Below are 21288 nucleotides of genomic sequence, written 5' to 3' on the forward strand. Positions count from 1 at the left end.
CATTCATTCCTCCTGCAGAGCAGCCCTACAGCCCAGGTCTCCGCCGCGACAGTGGAGCTCAGGATACACACACGCACACGCGCACACACGCGAATACACACGCACGCGCGCACACATACGCACACACACGCACACGCACACATACGCGCGCGCGCGCGAATACACACGCACACACGCACACACATACGCGCGCACCAGTACGCAGAACTGGAAGAGAAACGGAATTACAGCGGGAACGTGAGGCAGGAAGGACAAAGCAGGTAGAAGGAGAAAAGGGCAGAAGAAAGATGGACAGCAAGTCTTTGAGCAAGACTACCAGGGACTATTCTGGAATCTAAACATCTTAGGAAGAATGTGGATAAAAACAAATATTACTGCCCGGCACAGTCTTTCCCTTCCCTCTTTCTTTTACTCACAGTTTAAAAGGTGACTTTATAAAGGGAACTTTTTAAAAAAGTATCTTTGGTGAAGAGACTTGACACATTCTTTGCAATATTTACCAGAGTAAGGTCCCCCGGGTAGGAAAAGGGGCCTGAATCTTTCCTCACGCGCGGGGAGGGCACCGAATCCTTTCAACGAACGTCCAGAGACGCGGCTGCGGGAGCAGCAGGGACGGCCACGCACATCCCCGCGGGGCGGGCGCCTCGCCCGGCCGAGAGCCCGGAGAGGGGAGCGGGGGAGCGGGGGCGCGGGGAGGGAACAGGGAGCAGTGCGTCCACACGGCTCCTCTCCAGGCGGCCGCCGTGGGCTGCGGATTCGGGGCGGTCGGCCTTCTGGCACCCGCCGACCGACGGGCGCTCGCATGGAGCCTGCGGGTGTCGGAGGGGCCACGCGAAGGGCCCGGCCGAGCGGCTTCCAGAGACCAGCCGCCCCGGTGAGGCCCCCCTCCCAGCGCTCCCGACGGCAGACCGGCGCCCCCTTGCCGGCCGAGGGCTCTCCTCCCCGGCAGCGGGGCGCCAGGACCGCGGGTCCTTCGGGCACTTCCGCCGCGCGCTCGGCTCCTTTCGCGTCCGGGGCGGGGCGGGCGGGCGGGGTGCGCCCAGTGCGCGCGCGCAGCCGGGTCCCGCGGAGGCGCCCCCGCCCCTCCCCCACCCTCCCCCGCGCTGTGTCTGTGGCGGCCGCGGCCGAGATTGGAATCCGCCTGCTGGCGCTCGGCGCGGGCGTCCGAGGAGGAGGAGGAGGAGGAGGAGGAGGAGAAGGAGGAGGAGGAGGACGACGACGAGGGAGCCAGAAGGCAGGCCCGGCTCCGGGGCGTCCGTCCGCGCGAGACGAGAAGCGCACGCCGCGCGAGGGGCCACCGGGCCGGGGCCGCCGCACGCCGAGGGGGAGGCCGAGCCGGGCCCCGCCGCCTCCCGACGGCTCCCGCGCGCACCCCGCTTCGCGCCCGGCTGGAGGATGCGTTCCGCGGGGTCCGGGTGAGTTGGCCTCTCGGGAGGGAGGGTGCTGCGCGTCGGGGCGACCGGCCGGGAGGCCGCCGCGGACTCCGAGGAGTTTCGGGGGGAGCCGGGCGCCCCGTGGAGTCCCCGGCGCCCGGCGTCTCAGGCCGCGGCCCGCTGGGCCCGCCGTCCCGCACCCCCACCCGGGCCCGAGCCCGGCCGCCCGCCCCTCCCGGCCTCTCTTTTGTTCCCACCCCCGGGCTCCGGGCTCCGGGCCGAGGTCGGGAGGCGGTGGACGAGAGCCGCCTCCGTGGCGCTCCGTGAAGCCTTACATGGGAAGCGCTCGCGGCCCTCCCTCGCCCGCGAGCTGCGAGGCTGATGGTCGCGATTTGTCTCCTGGCGCTTCTGCCAAAAAGGGAAGAAGCGCGTCTGCTCCGCGGGTGGGGGCGCCGGGGGAGCGGCCGGCCCTCGGTTCACCTGTTGTGCTCGCGGCCGCGCTGCCATGGCGGAGCGGCTCCGCTCACCGCGTCCGGAAACTTTTCCTTCCCCGACTCTAGCGGGAAGGCTGGGAGAGGGCTGCGTCGGAGGGAACAGGGTGCCGCGCGGGGGGCGCTGCGCCTGCACTCTGCGGCGCCGGGATGTCGATCCGTCCGGGTGGAAGGCTCCCCGGTGAACGGTGAGCAGCTGCTCCGAGCGCAGTGCGACCTCGGCGCTCACCGTGCGGTCGGGGCCGGCGATGGCCCTTGTTCTGTGTTAGACGAGGAAACTGAGAAGGACGGCGGTGGCGGAGCGCGTCGGGGCCCCGGGACCGGGCCCCGGACTTGAAGTTGGGGCGCCGGGCCCGGGCCTGCGGTCGGGGCGCTGGGACGGCGAGGCGAGGCGAGGCGCGGGCGCGTCGGCACCCAGCCCTCCTGCATCGCGTTAAGTTCGGAGCACTTTTCAGTTACTGATGCTTGAAATGGTCGCTGCTTTGTTACTTGAGTTGAAAACAACTCTTTTATTGTGTTTACTTGTAGGAGAAGAACTTACGGCTAAAATCCGGGCTTTCTGAGCTAGGAATAGGTTGAGTTTCCGAAAGGCTGGCTGAAATGTAGGAACTCTTTTCCGAGGACAGAGCCGCTGCTCGCGGCGCCCCCCTCACCCCCCGCAGTCCCCGCAGCTCCGTGCAAACGCGTCCTTCTCTCTCCTCTGTCTCCGCTTCTCCAGCCTCACGGAGAGCTCCTCCCGGCACTCGCCGGAGTCCTCCTCTGGTCGGCTTCTTTCCTTCCAGCTCAGTTGGGAAAAAAATTTTTAAGTTCTTTCTATTGACAACTTTTTCATTTTTCTTTTTCCTATTTCATGGAGTATGAGTTGTCCCCTCTTTTGTCTTAGGGTTCTTGAAAGTACGAATGTGTTTAAGATTCCAATAATTCACAAGTAAGAAGTACAAATTGGCAATTACAAAATAGTCCCAGGGATGTAAAGCACAGCATAGGGAATACGGCCAACGTAATAACTGGTGTCAGCTGGGTACTAGGATTATCAGAAGAATCACTTTGTAAGGTATATAAATGTCTAACCACTATGACAGCACCTGGGACTAATATAATACTAAATGTCAGTTGTAATTGAAAACTTTAAAAATATTTAAAAATGATTCCCTCAATTTACAAACACCTTCCCTTGAGTCTACTACTTGCTATTGCTTCTCCTTTTCAAATCATATAAAAACTAAAAAATTTGTTCTTATAAAAGTAATACATGTTCATTAAAGAGTAATTGTAAAATTAAAATTGAAGTAAAATTAAAATTCAGTCCTTCATAATCCCATCTTCAGAGATTGCCAAGAATAGTCCTCTTTTTCTACTGTTACTTCCTGGCCATCTATTCACTTCTTAACCCCTTGTTATCTGGATTTCACCGCCAGCTTTCTGTAGCATTTTGAAAGCCCTTTTCTTGGCTTTCATTTATCTTTTAATTTCATTCAACAAATACTATCTTCTAACACACCATGCAAAGTAATAGGCTGCAACAACAGGTATGGCTCTTGCCCTCATGGAGCTTAGTCTAGTGGGGGAGACATACATTGCAGAATGAATTCTGTAATTAAATATGGTAATTAAAGTATAGCATATTATAAGAGCTTAAAATGGGAACCTGATCTGGTGCTGGTGATGCTGGCAGAATCTGAAAAGGCCTCCTTGAAATATGACCTTGGGACCCTGGACAGTTCTGAAGGATGAGGAAGAACTAACTAGATGAGAGGAGGGCTTCTTTGCCTTAGTACTAACTTTGTTTCTCATTGCCCCTTTTCTGCTTTCTGTTTTTCCTTTCACCTGTTTAAAATGTGTTCTCCAAGTTTCACCTTCAGTTCACTTTCCTAGATCTCTAGTCCTTTGATATTATTGTTTAGACCAGTGGTTCTCAACCTGTGGGTCGCGACCCCTTTGGGGGTCAAATGACCCTTTCACAGGGGTCGCCCAAGACCATCGGAAAACACATATATAATTACATATTGTTTTTGTGATTAATCACTTTGCTTTAATTAGGTTCAATTTGTAACAATGAAAATACATCCTGCATATCAGATATTTACATTACGATTTATAACAGTAGCAACATTACAGTTATGAAGTAGCAATGAAAATAATGTTATGGTTGGGGGTCACCACAACATGAGGAACTGTATTAAAGGGTCGCGGCATAAGGAAGGTTGAGAACCACTGGTTTAGACCCTTCTGTCTGAATAATTCTCAAATCTCTGTTCTTTCTCTTCTGCACTTGAATCCCTGTATAACCAACTGCCTATGCATGTCTCTGTCTGGTTATTCTGGTTTAAACTGAACTCTTCTTCCTTACCAAACTTGTTTCCCTGGTGTTCCTTATTTCTGTTGATGTCATACCAAACCCATTCCATCACATCTTGTCTGTAGCCAACATCTGTGGGTTCTTCTCGTTTCCTGCTAAAACTCTGGTACAGTTCTTAATACACGTTGGTCTCAAGGTTACGATAGACTTATAAAACGAGTTGGATTCTCTTTTCAGGAGCAGTTTAGACTGTGGTTATCTTTTACTTGAGAGTTTGGTGGACCTCACCTATAAGACATTCAGGTTTCAGTTTTTGTGTTTTATTTATTTTATTTTTATTTTTCCTGAAGAGGACTTTGCATCCCATTTTAATTTGTTCAGTAGTTGTTCCATGTAGGTTTTCTATTTCTTGTGTTAATTTTAGTATTTAATCCACAAATTGTTTTTGTTTATTTTCCACAAATTTATTTATTGAGTTTTTAAATTTAGTGTTACTTGGTTTTCACAGTTCTTTTTTCTTTAAAATTTTAATTTGATATATATTTGCATATCATATTATATATGTGTATATATTTGTATATTTGATACTTTCCCCTTGTCTATTTATATGTGTCTATTTCTAGCTGAATCAGGTTCTCCTCCCACCTGAACAGGTGTGATCTTCTTGCCTTCATTTCCACCTTTATGCAGGTTATCTTACGCATTTCTGCCTAAACTAATCTTGAAGCTCAGTTCTTGTCACTTCTTTACTCAGAAGTTTCCAGGGTCTTCTGTTAACTGTAGACCTTTCCATGGGATTTGCCTCCTATTTACCTTATTCTTATTCTACTATTTTTGCTTCCTGTACATGTGTCAACCCCCCCCCCCCATACTTTTCCCTCTACTTGGATTGCATATGTCCAAGTCCTTCAAGTTCCATTTCAAATTCTGTCTTTCTATGATAAAAGTGTATTAAATCCTTATCTATCAAACCAAGAAGTCAGCCCTAGCCAGTTTGGATGGGTCATTAGAACTTTGGACTGAAGGGTCTCAGGCAAGGGCAGGCTCAATCCTTGGCCCCTGTCTGGGCATGTGTGGGAGGCAACAAATCGATGTTCTCTCACATCGATGTGCCTCTCTCTCTGTCTCTCTCCCTCCCTTTCACTCTAAAAATCAATGGGGGGCAAAAAAAATCCTTCCATGAGGATCAGTAAACCAAAAAAAAAAAAAAAAAAAAAAAGAAACCCCAAGAAGTCAATAGTTGATATCTAAATTATGTGATTCTTGAAATAGAAGTTTAGTGAGCTTATTTGTAGATAGATTTTCACTAGAGGCATTAAAATAATATTGTTTAAAATTGTTATCACTAGTTAGTGACACTACAGTGGAGATGGACAGGGCATGGGTTGGTCAATTTTCTTATAGGCCGTCAGAATGCTGATATTTAACCCTGTGCATATATTACTCTGAAAAAAAATCTGCAGTTCATAATATTGTAATAACTATATGCTGACAAATGGAATTAGATTTATTGTGAGGGTCATTGTAATGTATATAAATTCTGTATCACTATGATATACACCTGAAACTAATAGGGTATCAGTTATACTTCAAAAATGTAATAAGGTAAAAAAAAATCTGCAACTCAAAGACTATGTAAGATAAAATTACAGTGAGAAAAATAAATAAATATAAGTAAACAAGTGAATAAAGTCCATCTCTCTGAAGTCGTCCCCAGTGTCTTCTGAGTAGAATCCCTTTGGAAGGAAGAGATATTTTTAAGGGATGAAGTTTTTTATCTAATATTTTCTTACTGCACTTACTCATTTGTCTTTTTAAAAGAAATCAACTCTATTGAAGTATAATTTATATACAGTGATATGCACACGTTAAGTGTGCAGCTCTGTGAGTCATTTAGTCTTTTATAACAATTTTATACAAATACTAGTTCTGCTACTAGACCAAAGATTGGGTCTGTAACTGACTTTGTTGCATATTAAAACGAATAAATGGAGAAAGGCCCCTGTCTAGCCTAGCAGTTGACATTAGTTACAGTAGTACTGACCTGACTTTTGCATCTTGGGAGCAGGGAATCAGAGAGAGAGGAAAATGGGTTTCCTCTCAGGCTTAATTTGAACTACAAAGTCTTTTCTTCTTTCTTCTTCCACCTTTTATTAGTGTGTACGCTTTTCGAATGCCTTTTTAATAACTCAAGATTCATAGCGAACAAGTCAGTTCAGCTCTTTAATTCTTAAAATATTAACTGTTGAGTTGTATTGAATTACATCAATTGAAGATGCACTATAATTTTATAGATCACTTATATAAAGAAAATATGCTTCCAGTTAACTTAAAGAAGTCATTGATTGTAGATACACCCTAACTTCAGAGATGCTAAACTATAACAAAACTATGCATATTAGGATTGATGAAAAGAGGTTCTCGTTTATCGAAACTACTAGAGGCCTGGTGCATGAAATTTTTGCATTTTGCGGGGAGGGGGTTCCCTCAGCCCGGCCTGCACCCTCTCGCAGTTCGGGAGCCCTCCGGGGATGTCCGACTGACGGCTTAGGCCGGCTCTCTGTGGGGAGCGGGCTTAGGTCCAGCCGGCAGTCGGACATCCTTAGTGCTGCCGTGGAGGCGGGAAAGGCTCCCGCTACTGTCGCTGCGCTCGCCAGCCAGTTGTGAGCCTGGCTCAGGGCTTCTGGCTGAGCGACCCTCCTCCTGTGGGAGTGCACTGAACACCAGGGGGGCAGCTCCTGCCTTGAGCGTCTGCCCCCTGTTGGTCAGTGTGCGTCATAGCAACTGGTCATTCCGCAGTTTGGTCGATTTGCATATTAGACTTTTATTATATAGGATCATTCCTTTAGGGATATTGGGAAGGAGAATTTAAATCACACATGTGGGAGTGACATAGCTTCACTATTATTTTTTAAAAAAACCATTAAAGATTTTTTTTATTTTTAAATATATTTTATTGATTTTTTTACAGAGAGGAAGGGAGAGGGATAGAGAGTTAGAAACATCGATGAGAGAGAAACATTGGTCAGCTGCCTCCTGCATACCCCCTACTGGGGATGTGCCCGCAACCAAGGTACATGCCCTTGACCGGAATCGAACCTGGGACCCTTCAGTCTTCAGGCTGACGCTCTATCCACTGAGCCAAACTGGTTAGGGCATTTTATTATAATGAAAAGTTATTTTTTAAAAGAGGATGCTTGTTAAACCTCTTTAACAAGTAAAATGTTACAAGCAGTATAGAGAAATATTTATTTTTGGATGGGGGAGCTCCCACAACAGCTTTCAGTATTTTTTCTCCTTGATTTTTTGAACTCAGATCCTCAAAGAGCTAATAGTTTTCACAAAATGGCACAAATTATGTAAAGGGAGAATTGTGGGAGAATTGTGATAGCTAATTTTATGAGTTATTTTAAAGACAATATTGAGTATTTATATAGTCATCATCAATCATATGCCTTTAAAAAAAGTAAGTATAAAAATAATTGTAAATATTTGGCTATTTTACTAACTCATAATTATGTGTATCAATTTTTGTAGCCAATATTTTAAAGGCTATCAAGTCTTTAAAAATAGAAACAAAATGATGTGCTTGGAGATCCCCAGTAGTGTTTTTTGAAGAAAACACTTGTAGTGTTTAGGGAGATGAGATGATCAGTGAGTGGAATACAACTCATGGTGGGTCCACTGGACCCCTAAACCAAGTTCATATAGATGATGAAGACATTGGATAAGGAAATTATTCTTGAATATCTTTTTTTAAGAACCAGTGAATCTGAGCTACTCTGATATGGTGGATGTTGTTACTCTTATAATTTTGTTTATACCACTAAACATCAGAAACATTGGAGCTATTGCTCTATCTCTATATTGCTCTAGCTGTATGTAATTGCTATTGACTTAAGCAGTAGGCTAGTGGTATGTCAAATGTAGGGATAAAATAATCAGATTTGCAGTTTATGGAGATTAGTCACGTAGTGGAGAATCAACTTGAAGAAAGTAAGACTGGCCTGGACTAGGATGGTGGCAGGTAAGTAGCACCTAGAATGGACAAGACTTGGTCATTCACGTGCTACTGCTCTTTCATTAGCCTACATCACCTAAATATCCTATTCTGGGTTTGAGTTCAGAATCTTTAAACCTGTTACTGTGGATGGCTTGGTTAATCGACAAAATTGTCGCATTAGGGGTTCAGAAAATCCACGAGTGATTGTTGAGAAACAAATGCATCCACAATGTGTCACTGGTGCGGATTTTGGGCTGGAGGCATCATTGGACCATTCTTCAAAAATGCGGCTGCTCAGGCAATAACAGTTAATGGTGCTTGCTATCGCGACATGATAATCCATTTACCCGATATGCTATTCCATACATAACCCTATACTGTATACTTTATGAATCAATAAAAAAATTTACAATTTTTAATTATAAACCTGTGTTTTCTATCAAAATTACTTCTTGCATGAATTTTGGGACACCTTCTATATTAGATTTCTTTAGTACAGGCCTTCTCAGGATTAACCTAGTGAAACTCCAGATAGTTTCCCTAACTGTATATTACCATAGAACCCAACTCGGTTTCTTCTGTTTACATAAGTTACACATATTTGTGGTTGAAACTTCAAACAATATGACATGGAGTAGAAAGTGAAAGGCTTCTGCAATCCTACCCCACCCCACAGGTTACAACTGTTAAAAGTACAGAGATAAATAGAACCTTTCTTTTCTATTATCTTCATTTATTTCTTTCTCTTAATCTCTTCTCCTTTCCAAAAATGGGGCTGTACTATGCACCCTTTTCTTTTTTTAAACAAAATTATTTTAAAAAGTATATATTAAATAAAATAAAACCAAAATATTTTCATTGCTTTTTAGAGAGAGAGAGAGGGAGAGAGAGAGAGAGAGAGAGAGAAACATCGCTGAAAGCAAACATCGATCCGCTGCCTCCTGCATGCTCCCTACCCAGGATCATGCCCGTAACCCAGACCTGTGATGAGCAGGACCAGCAACCTTCGATACATAGGATGACATCCAACCAACTGAGTCACACTGGCCAGGGCAAGGAAATATTTTTATTGACTTGAAAGAAAGAGGTAAAAACATTGATATGAGAGAAACCTATCGGTTGACTCCCATGTGCACTCCAACCGGGATTGAACCTGAAACCTAGGTATGTGCCCTGACAGGAAATTGAAGCCCCAATCTTTTGGTGTAAGGGACAGTGCTTCCTTTACCAACCCAACCTCCCTGCCAGGGCTGTGCATCCTTCTCTTTAAGTTTGTTTTCACTGAATATATAGGTGAACGCTTTATGTCCATAAGTGTAGCTTTCCTCATTTCTTTTCTTTTTCTTTTTGGCATTTATTTATTTATTTTTATTGTTTAAAGTTTACATATGTCTTCTTTTTCCCAATTGAGTCCCCCCCTCTCCCCTTCCCACCCCTGGGGTCAAGCCCCCACTGCCCCAGTGTCTGTGTCCATTGGTTATGCTAATTGCATGCATACAAGTCCTTTGGTTGCTCCCTGACCTCCCCCCCCCTCCCCCCCCCCCCCCCGTTTGTCTCTGGATCTATTTTTGTTTATCAGTTTATGTTGTTCATTATATCCCACAGATGAGTGAGATCATGTGATATTTATCTTTCTCCGACTAGCTTATTTTGTGTAGCATAATGCTCTCCGGTTCAATCCATGCTGTTGCAAATGGTAAAAGTTCCTTCTTTTTTATAGCGGCATAGTATTCCATTGTGTAGATGTACCACAGTTTTTTAATCCACTCATCTGCTGATGGGCACTTAGGCTGTTTCCAAATCTTAGCTATTGTAAATTGTTCTGCTATGAACATAGGGGTGCGTATATCCTTTCTGATTGGTGTTTCTGGTTTCTTGGGATATAGTCCTAGAAGTGGAATAACTGGGTCCTTTCCTCATTTTTTTTAGTAGTCAAGTAATATTTCGTTTTATTTACCAGTCCCCCATTGATTAATACTAAGATTGTTTCTTTTTTGGGGGGTGGGGTGCATTACTGTGGTGCATGCACGTATCCTGTGAGAGCATTTTTATTTTATAGGGTGAATTCTTAGACTTGCATTTCCTGTAAGAGGAGCCATGCAGATCTGAAGCAGTGCCAGACTGCTCTGGAGAGTCTGCAGCCATTTACATTCCAAGCAGCAGTGCTTGAGTGAATTCTCCCCACGCCCCCCACTCACCAACACAGTAACTCTTTGCCAGTCTGCCAGCTGAAAAAACAGTGCTACAGTTTTAATCTGTGTTTCTTTGATTGTGAGTTGAGCAGGGTTTTATATGTTTGTTGGCTCTTTGCATTCCTCTGTCCTTTGTTCATTTTTCTAATTTAGATTTTTCTTACTTATTTGTAGGAACTTTGTTTTGAGGTATGTTGTATTTCTTAAATTAGTCACTTGTTTTTTATTTTTGTTCATGGTATATATAAAAATTTCCTTGCTGCTGTAAGAATATTGAAAAACAAAAAATAAAAAGCTAAGTTATCTTATACTCTCAACTTACTATATAAGCTCTTTGGTGGCTGAATTTGCCCTAAAATATTTTGTTTAGTCAGCTAATTCAGTGCTTTGTAAAGAGTAAGTGTTCAGATAGCTGTATGTTTTGGTGGTGAATAGGTATAGAAGATGCCACTGGCATAAAAATTATTTTCAACTGCAGGCATTTGACAATAGGCCTTTCCTCCCCTCCCCTCCCCTCCCCTTCCCCCTCTCCTCTCCCCTCTCCCCTCTTCCCCCCTCCCTCTCTCCTTCCCCTTTCCCTTCTCCCCTCTCCCCTCTCATATCTGCTTTAAGGCAGATATGAGCCTCTCAGAAGAAATCATTTATCATAAATTTTCTCTCTGGAGTTTTGAGACCAGGAAATATCAACTCTCATGAATAGAGAGGAGAAGAGATGAGAAGTGGGTAGCACACCTATACTGACATTGTCATAAAGGGACCATATTTCCCATCTATTTATCTAGGGATCCTTTTATCTTTCCTAAAAGTATAAGTCCCAAATTCTAACTGCCTTCTTGAGTCACATTTTTCAGTTAACTCTGATAAGTGAATAAAAGTCAGTTTTTTCTCTTGCTAATCTGTTTTTTGTTAGTTTAATTTGCAGAGGGTAGAGTTTTTCCTTCTTGACAATGGCCAGATTAATTGTTTCTGGCTGTTGGGGCAAGGGATAAAATAAGCAAGTGGAGTTTCTATGTCTAAAACAAAGTTAAGTATCCATATATATATAAAAGCCTAAACGACCATTCGACTGTCTGTTCGATAGCTATGATGCGTAATGACCACCAGGGGGCAGATGCTCAATGCAGGAGCTGCTGAACTGTGGTGACTTGGCAGCTGCAGTTCTTGGGTGACGCATCTGGAACCAGAGAGGAGGGAGCCTGATTCCAGGGTGCGTCACCCGAGAACCACACTCTTACAATCTGGGACCCCTTGGGGGATGTTGGAGAGCCGGTTTCAGCCCAATCCCTGCATGCCAGGCTGAGGGACCCCACCAGTGCACTGGGCCTCTAGTTTTAAATATAAAGGGCATAAATCAAATTTCTTTAAGCTATATTTTTTCAAAATGTGTTCCTCAAAGTTAAAAATTTGTTAGATGAAGAATATACTCTTAGAGAAACATCACTCCCCTTCCTGAATATATTCCTACAATAATAATTGCTAGTTGTTAAGTGGCATAATTACTCTAATTGTATTGACTAAGCTTTATTCTTCCTCAAGTTCTTCTTGTTTTCTGTTTTTTCTTATCATCTTATCAATTTGCGTAGAAGATGGTGACAGGTTCTAATGGTCATGTCACAGAAGGTTAAGTAAATGAAATCTTTATACAAAGAAAATGCTAATTTCTTAAAAGAATAAAGGAATCTTGATATGATTACAGTGGCTTTTCCTTATCTGAATTCCAGATAACTAAAAAGGTTCATTAAATGTTGAATTATTTATATTTTTAGTTATCCATTTATATGTTTATTGTATTCTGTACTTTGCAGGCTTCTGTTTACTAGGTTTGTGACCTTTCACCAAAGTAATTAGTTTTTCTAAACCTTATTTCCTCATACACTAGATGAGGATAATAGTAGTGCTCTCTCCAGGGTTACTGTGGAGACTGAATGAATGGATGCAGTTAAGCACTGAACACTGCTCTTGCCACATAGTAATGCTTATTAGTAAATGTTCATAAAGGTGAATCTTTGTGTAAGAGAAGTTGAGGTCAGTGTTATCTTCAAAAGCATATTTGAGTGGCTGTGGCTGTGGACCATATATAGGGTCCTTCAAAATTAAATCTAATCCTGATTTTCTAATCCCTTTTGAAAGTATATGTTATTTTTGTTTATATTGACTTTTGAATTTGCAAAGTATCTGTATCCCAGTAGTGCTGGCAACTTGATATAGGAGGTTTTGCACCTTCTTTTGTACCTGAAGAATTCAAGGCTAATGAAGGTGAATTGTTCCACCAAGGTCAAACAAGTAAGAGCAGAAAGGATGTAGAATCAGACCCTTCTAGTTATGTGAGAATGGGACTAGGACTGTAGAGTGAAGTATAAAGGGAAGTCAAGACCCCAAAGCCCAAGCGCCTGGCTAGTGTGGCTCAGTGGTTGAGCATCAACCTATGAACCGGGAGGTCATGGTTCGATTCCTGGTTGGGGCACATGCCTGGGTTGTGGGCTCAATCCCTAGTGTGGGGTATGCAGGAGGCAGCTGATCAATGATTCTCTCTCATCATTGATGCTTTTATCTTTCTCTATCCCTTCCTCTCTGAAATTAAAAAAAAAAAAAAAGAATTAAAATAAAAAAGAAAGCCCAAGCACTTAGTGGCCTGAGTCCTCTCCAGGGCTTATTCACATGCGACAGAAACCCACCAGAAGGTGGAGGGGAGGGGACTTGTGCACAGTGTAACAGCAGCAGCTGGCTTGCCTTTGGGGAACACTGTGATTTTTGGCCCCTTCTTCCTCGTTTGGGGTAGCTTTCCCTTAGAAGCTTAGTGTGGGGAGGTCTAAGAAAACCAATCCTAAAGGTTAGGACTACTAGCTAAAAATGAAGCGGAACATTTCATTACCTAGATGATAGTCATTATGCAGTTGATTGGTTTATCTGTGCATATTTGAGCAAGGGATAAAGAAAATTGGAGGGAAATCTCAATATGGACAGAGGGGGTGGCAGTGGAAGGAACAGCCTGTATTTGTTTTGAAAATCTGTTAGTGCAGATGGGTAATACAGAAGATCTCAGCCTCTTGACAGGGCTGGCTCTGCTGGAGAAGGGAACAGAAGTAGTAGCTGTTGAGTTGAAGCAGATCTTCAAGTAGGGAAATGTGCAGTAGGTTAGAGCCCCTCAGTCACCAAAGAGCTCCAGCTTGTCCCCAGGAAAAAAGCTGTCATCTGGCTGCCTGTGACACAGATAGTAAAGCCAGTCAGTATTAGGGAAGTGGTGTCAGAAGACTACACAGTGCTTAGATGTCCAGACAGTTTATTCTGTTCTCCCTCAGGCTCCCTCCCCTCCCCTCCCCTCCCCAGTAGATCAGACCACACCCCTTTCTTAGACCAGACCAGCTAGAGTTTGCAGAGGAAGGAAATGATTGTGAGATTAAAGGTTAAATTTTTATACAGTAGTAAATTGGACTGGACTTTCTGATAACTGAAAGCTACTGGAAAGCTGTAGGAATTGTTCCAGATGTCATTCAGGGGTAGGAAAGGGAAATTGGACCAACTGGGGAGTAGAAATTAGAGAAAAATAACCTTCCTTATGATTGTATCAATTTTAGACTTTTTATTAAAGTTACATACTGTATAGTGTAAATTCCTGCTAAAGTCTTTCTGACCTAGACGTCATTCTTGTCTCTGTATAAGGCTATTAGAATAGTGTCCAGTCTTTACTGTATGCCACTGATGATAAGTTCTGCAGCTTTAAACCAAACGATGTATAACAATTTTGCCAGAGGCTTAATGATACAAACATTTTAGTTCCTATGGCATCTCATCAACGTTACAGTGACAGGACCTTGGATGAAATGACATTATTTGAGGACCTGCTGCTGTACATGGCCATTTGATCTTAATAGTTCTATTTCCAAATGTGTAACGATTCTGCTCAATATAATTTTAGCATTAAGCATATTTTATATAATTCTAACTTTCAAGTTTATAAACTATGATAATCTTTTTAATTGGACATTACAGAAAATATCTTATTCCTTAGTTTTTATGGAGTTGTTGGGGTTTATCAAACCTTGGAAACTTTAAATAAAATACAAAGCACTAATAAAATATATTAGTTTAATTTATTTTATTAATATAGAAGATTTTGAATTTATGAAGCTTTAATTTTCAGCCATTATCACAAAAAGAACAAAATAAACTGATGAGCAAAATAGGTCCAGAGGTATAGATGCATTGCACAGAAAGACCTCGGGGTGGGGGAGGTAAGTTGGTTTTATTTTAAGAAATCTAGAGCAATAAAATACAAGACTGAGGTGGATTGATTAGATAATGCCTGACATATTTTCCTTAGTATGTGCCTGGCTCTATTTTAAGCACTTTACACATATTAAACCATTTACTTCTTATAAATATTCTGTGAGGTATTCAATAGGTATTATTATCAGTTCCCTTTTACAAACAAGGAAATGGAGGTTGCAGAGGTTGAATCACTGGTCAACACAGGGAGTCTGACTTTAGAGTCTATGGTGTTGTTTTTGTTTTTGTTTTGTACTTTTTAATCTTTATTGTTGAGAGTATTACAGATGTTCTTCCTGTTTCCCCCCCTCCACCCAGTTCCCACCTTGCCCCAGGCCTTCACCACCCTATTGTCTGTGTCCATAGGTAATGCATATAGGCACATAAATCCTTCGATTAATCTCTTCCTACACCCTCTCCCCACTTCCTTATGAGATTCGTCAGTCTATTCCATGTTTCCATACCACTGGTTCTATTTTATTCAACACTTTATTTTGTTCATTAGATTCCTTTTTCGTTTATTTTTATTTTTAGATTCAATTGTTGATAGATATGTATTTATTGTTCATATTTTTTAGTCGTCTTTCTCTTTCTCCTTCTTCTTAAAGAATACTCTTCAGCATTTCATATAATACTGGTTTAGTGGTGGTGAACTCTTTTAGCTTTTTCTTGTCTCTGATGCTCATTATCTGACCTAATTCTAGATGATAGCTTTGCTGGGCAGAGTAATCTTGGTTGTAGGTCCTTACTCTTCATCATTTTGAATATTTCTTGCCACTCCTGTTTGTCCTGCAAAGTTTCCATTGAGAAATCAGCTAATAGTCATATAGGTGCTCCCTTGTAGGTAACTGCTTTTCTCTTGCCTTTTAAATTGTTGTTGTTGTTAATCCTCACTGAAGGATATTTTTTTCATTGTTTTTTTTTTTAGTTTTGTTTTTTAGAGAGAGTTGAAGGGAGGGAGAGAGACACACAGAGAGAAATATTGATGTGAGAGAGACACATCAATAGGTTGCCTTCCACACATACCGTGATTGAGGGCCAGCAATCAAGCCTGCAACGAGGGTACATGCCCTTGACTAGAATCGAACCTGAGACCCTTCAGTCTGTGGACTGATGCTTTATCCACTGAGTCAAACTGGTCAGGGCTCTTGCTGCTTTTAAGATTCTCTCTTTGTCTTTAACCTTTGGCATTTTATTTATTTATTTATTTATTTATTTAATATATTTTATTGATTTTCTGTAGAGAGGAAGGAAGAGAGATAGAGAGTCAGAAACATCGACAAGAGAGAAACATCGATCAGCTGCCTCCTGCACATCTCCCACTGGGGATGTGCCTGCAACCAAGGCACACACCCCTGACCGGAATCGAACCTGGGACCCCTCAGTCCTCAGGCTGATGCTCCATCCACCAAGCCAAACCGGCTTCGGCTAACCTTTGGCATTTTAATTGTGATGGTTCTTGGTGTGGGCCTCCTTGGGTTTCTCTTGTGCTTCCTGGACTTACAAGCCTACTAGAGGCCTGATGCTCGAAATTCATGCAAGGGGCTTGGCCCTCACGGCTCTGGCTGCCTTGTGGCCCTGCCCACTGGTCGTTCCAGAAGGTTGTTCCACTGTCTGGTCTAATTACCATATTAGCTCTTTATTATATAGGATTTCTTTCACCAGGTAGGGGAGGTTTTCTGTTATTATTTCTTCAAATAGGTTTTCAATATCTTGCTCTCTTCCCTTCTCCTTCTGGCATCCCCATGATGTGAATGTTGGTACACTTGAAATTGTCCCAGAAGCTCCTTAAACTATCTTCATATTTTTGGATTCTTTCTTCTTTTTGCTCTTCTGATTTGATATTTTTTGCTTCCTCATATTCCAAATTGTTGATTTGATTCTCGGCATCTTCTGCTCTACTATTGATTCCCTTTAATTATTCTTCATTTCAGTTAGTTTATCCTTCATTTCTGACTAGTCCTTTTTCATGTCTTTAATGTTCTCACTAAGATCCTTGCAATTCCATTAAGTCCCTTGAAACTCTCATTAAAAACCTTGAGCATTCTTATAAACATTCTTTTGAACTCTGTATCTAGTAGTTTGCTTGCTTCCATTTCATTTAGTTCTTTTTCTGGAGATTTCTTCTGTTCTTTCATTTTTGACATGTTTCCTTGTCTCCGCATTTTAGCTGCTTCCCTGTGTTTGTTTCTATATATTAGGTAGAGCTGCTATGTCTTTTGGGATTGGTAGAGTGGCTTTGTGTAGTAGGTGTCCTGTATGGTCCAGTGAGCTGGGCACACTCTAGGTGCACCCCTGTGTGCACTCTCTTGTAGTTGAACTTGATTGCCGTTGGCATCACTGGGTGGGAATTGACCTCCAGGCCAATGGTTTTTGAGGACCAGCTGCAACTGCATTGGAAGAGCTGCTGTGTAGGAGAGACCCCTATGAAATAGGACTTGCTTCAGTAGGGCTTTGGTGGTCACCAAGTCTGCTCCTTGAATGTGTCGCTCATGGATGTGTAGAGTTATAATCTGGTGTGGACTGAAGCTGTCCACTAGGTGCACTGGCTGGGGCCTCCTGGGAAGTGCAAAGTCAGCCACTGCCTGTGCTCTGCCTGGGGCAACCCGGCATAAGCTATAGAGTGATTTGCAGATGGCTGCTACTTGTGTTGAGCTTGGAGGTTCACAGGAGAGGCCATACTGTGAACCAAGGCAGACTGTTGCTAGTGCTGGGCCTGGGGCCACTTATCCAGAGGTATGTAGCATGCTGAGTCTAGCTGCTACTTGTTTGAGAGGTTTTAGGAAAGTCGGAAGCCTGAGCCAGGACAGGCCATTCATATGGGAGAGATGCTGCAAACAGCTTGGGTAGGGCTGCAAATTTGGTGGGGTGCTAGCTCAGGGAATCACCAGGGTGGGACAAACAGTATGAGTCTGATTGATGGAGATGCAGCTATAGTGCCTGCCAGTCAGCTCTGTGGTAGGGGAGGTTTCAGCATAGGAACAGTGACCTCTGCAAGCACTTTTGTCTTGGAGAAAGCTGGTCCTGAGTTCTTGCCCTGATGTCAGACAATTTAGTTCCTCCCTGTATATCTCTACTAGTGGCCCGGTGCACGATATTCGTGCACGGGGGGCGAGGGGGGGGGTCCCTCAGCTCAGCCTGGGACCACTGGCTCCTAACCGCTTAGCTGCCTGCCTGTGTGATTGCCCCTAACTGCCTCTGCCTGCCTGATTGCCCCTAACTGCCCTCCCCTGCTGGTCTGATCTCACCCCCAACTGCCCTCTCCTGCAGGCCTGATCTCACCCCTAACTGCCCTCCCCTGTCAGCCTGGTCGCCCCCAACTACTCTCCCCTGCCTCTGCCTGCCTGCCTGATCGCCCCTAACTCATCTGCCTGCCTGCCTGATTGCCCCTAACCACCTCTGCCTGCTTGATCACCCCTAAACCACCTCTGCCTGCCTGTCTGATCGCCCCTAACTGCTCCCCTACCAGCCTGATCGCCCCTAACTGCTCCCCTGCTGGCCTGATTGCCCCTAACTGCCTCTGCCTCACCACACACCCGGGACCCAGGCTTCCCTCCCTCTGGCCAGCCACAGGCACCCAGGACCCGGGCCGGCTTCACCCAGGCCAGCCACAGCTGCAGGGGACAGTGGGTGGGCAGCTTCGCCCAGGCTGCAGCCGCAGGCACCCGGGACCACAGTGCGTGTGGCTTGTTCCTCTTCTGGGCCGCAGCCTGGCTGGTCCCCATTCCTCTCTCCCCAAAGTTGATTGTCTGAGCTGTTGTGTGATGGCAAGAGGGTGTGATGACTATTTGCATATTAGCTCTTTATTATATAGGATTTTAACTTGTCAAGTGGATATTATACCACTTCACATCTTGTATAGAAACTTTACTGTAACAAAATTTCATTTTTCCCAGGCAGTCTTTGTGCTGTTGGTGTCATGTATTTTACTTTCACAGATGTTATAAAACTGACATTACATTATTATTTGTTTAAATAGTTAATTATCTTTAAATATATTTAAATAATAAGAAACTTCTATTATATTTTTTCCTATACATTTACTGTCTTTGGTGTTTTCCATTTCTTGGCATAGATGGTTATTTCTATCTGGCAAAATTTTATTTCTGCTTGCAGGATTTCTTTTAACATTTCTTACACTACAAATCTGGTGCTAAAAAAATTCAGTCTTTTATATATGAAAAATATATTTTAACTATTTTAAAAAATATTTGCACTCAGTCTAGAATTATAAATTGAGAGGGTTTTTCCCCCACTTGTGAGTACTTTAATGATGTTGCTCTACTATCTTTTCCCTTACACTGTTTCTGATGAGAAGTCTTTTGTAATCCTTATGTTTATTCCTGTCTATAGTGTGTCTCTTTTCTTCTGACTACTTAAAAGATTTTTCTTTTCATCATTGGTATTGAGCAATGTGGTGTTTATTTTAAAAAATATATTTTATTGATTTTTTTTACAGAGAGAAAGGGCAAGGGATAGAGAGTTAGAAACATCGATGAGAGAGAAACATCGATCAGCTGCCTCCTGCACACCTCCTACTGGGGATGTGCCTGCAACCAAGGTACATGCCTTTGACCGAATCGAACCTGGAACCCTTCAGTCCCCAGGCCGATGCTCTATCCAGTGAGCCAGACCAGCTAGGGCATTTCTTCTCTTTTTAATATTTAAAATTTGTTAGAAACTTTTCATGGGGAACTTTTTGATTGATACTTTATGACTTGCCTAATGTTTCATTTGCATTGTAGAGAAAATATTAAAAGGTCAGTGGAATACAGTTGCTTTTTAAATATTTATCCTGAACCCTTTCTATAAATAAGTATTTTTTAAAATAGTGTTTGATTACATATCTCATTATATATATATATATAATTGTTGATGGTGATCACACACAAGCCTTATTTTATAGCTTTACCATGGCTATTACTCTTTTTTTTTTTTTCAGAGAGGAAGGGAGAGGGAGAGAGAGAGAGAAACATCAATGATGAGAGAGAATCATTGATCGGCTGCCTCCTGCATGCCCCTACTGGGATGGAGCCTGCAACCTGGACATGTGCCCTTGACCAGAATCGAACCTGGGACCCTTCAGTCCACAGGCTGACGCAATGGCTATACAAGTTGTTGAAATTGGGTAGATATTTGCATAGCCTAGTTATATTATTTGTATTGTTTCTTAGAATACTGTTGTTGTTTTTTAAATCCTCATCTGAGGATATATTTCTTTAATGATTTTTAGGGAGAGAAGGAGGGATAGAGGGAAACATTGGTCAGTTGCTTCCTGTACGTGCCACAACCAGGATCGAACTCGAAACCTACATATGTGCCCTGACTGGGAATCGAACCTGATACCTTTTTGTTGTATGGAGGACGATCCAACCAACTTAGCCACCCAGCCAGGGCTCTTAGAATACATTTAAAATTACCCTGTGAAAGAACAGGAAGAAAAAAGATTATAAAATACTTGAGGCCTGGTGCACAAATTTGTGCACCAGTGGGGTCCCTCAGCCTGGCCTGCAGGATCAGGCCAAAACTGGCTCTCTGACATCCCCCAAAGGGTCCAGAATTGTGAGAGGGTGCAAGCCAGGCCAAGGGACCCCACTGGTGCACGATAGGGCCTGGGGAGGGATATGGGAGGTTAGCCAGCCGGGGAGGGACCACGGGGGGCTCCAGGGTGTGTCCCACCCGTCTAGGTCAGTCCTGGTCAGCCAGACCCCAGCAGCAAGCTAACGTACTGGTTGGAGCATCTGCCCTGCAGTGGTCAGTGCACATCATAGCGACTGGTTGACTGTCTGTCCCCTGGTGGTCAGTGCACATCATAGTGAGCGATTGAGCAGCCTTAGCATATCGTTAGCATATCACGCTTTGATTGGTTGAACAGATACTTAGCATGTTAGGCTTTTATTATATACGGTTGCTGTATCAATTGAAAATCAAAGGAAATAAACCTATCTATGGAACAGTTTTTGGAGCCAAATAGGTTAAGAAATGAAACCAATTTTTACCTGTCAGTGATGCTGAGATTGTCTTTTAGAATATTATTAAATTGCTTATGTTGTTCTGTAAAGTCATTTAAACATAATTTACTATGTCAGGTAGATATTAAAAATAATCTCTTTCCTTATAGGTTTCTCTTCAAAACAAAAGCCCTTTTTTTTTTGCCTCCTGATTATAAAAGTAATGCTCACTGAATAAATTTAAAACACAGAAAAGCCCCAAGGAAAAAAGTTAAATCCCTCATATTTGTAGTACTCAAAGATAACATCTGTAAACATTTTGGTATATACAATGTAAGTTAAAAATATCTTACTACTTAATATTTCTGCCATAACTTATGAATTTGAGGAAATTAGGCGAGTAAAGCTGACATTCTGTTTGTACATTAAACACGAATGTGTGAACCTAAAATATCAGAAACCTTAGAATGAAGGAGCTAAGAGGGGAGTTATTTAAATGGAACTCACTGTGTGGGAGGTGTGCTACATGAGGGGCAAGTTTTTCGCCAACACCACAGGGGTCTGTGGCCAAATGAGTGGAGTTTGTTAGCAATCCTTGTTACAAGTGAAAAAATAAAAACAGGTAAATGGAAATGGAAAGTTTTTGGAATTTGGCTGTCTTGTTCTAATTATGTGATCATCTTTTTTTCCTGTATAGCCTCCCTCCCGTTTTC

At 43.2% G+C, this 21288-nt stretch overlaps 1 protein-coding gene across 4 annotated transcripts in view; it reads left to right on the forward strand.

The window, feature by feature from the left end:
* The first annotated feature begins 1094 nt into the window (after nt 1-1094).
* The window catches only part of BMPR1A (bone morphogenetic protein receptor type 1A), a 186271-nt gene continuing 166077 nt past the window's right edge, over nt 1095-21288 (forward strand). For all 4 annotated transcript variants that reach the window (XM_036355988.1, XM_036355987.1, XM_036355985.1 and 1 more), the window contains exon 1: nt 1095-1415. The gene's annotated coding sequence lies outside the window, so the exon portion shown is untranslated. The remainder of the gene's footprint in view (nt 1416-21288) is intronic.

Source organism: Myotis myotis, unplaced genomic scaffold, assembly GCF_014108235.1.
Source record: "Myotis myotis isolate mMyoMyo1 unplaced genomic scaffold, mMyoMyo1.p scaffold_m19_p_24, whole genome shotgun sequence".
NCBI classification, from domain to species: domain Eukaryota; kingdom Metazoa; phylum Chordata; class Mammalia; order Chiroptera; family Vespertilionidae; genus Myotis; species Myotis myotis.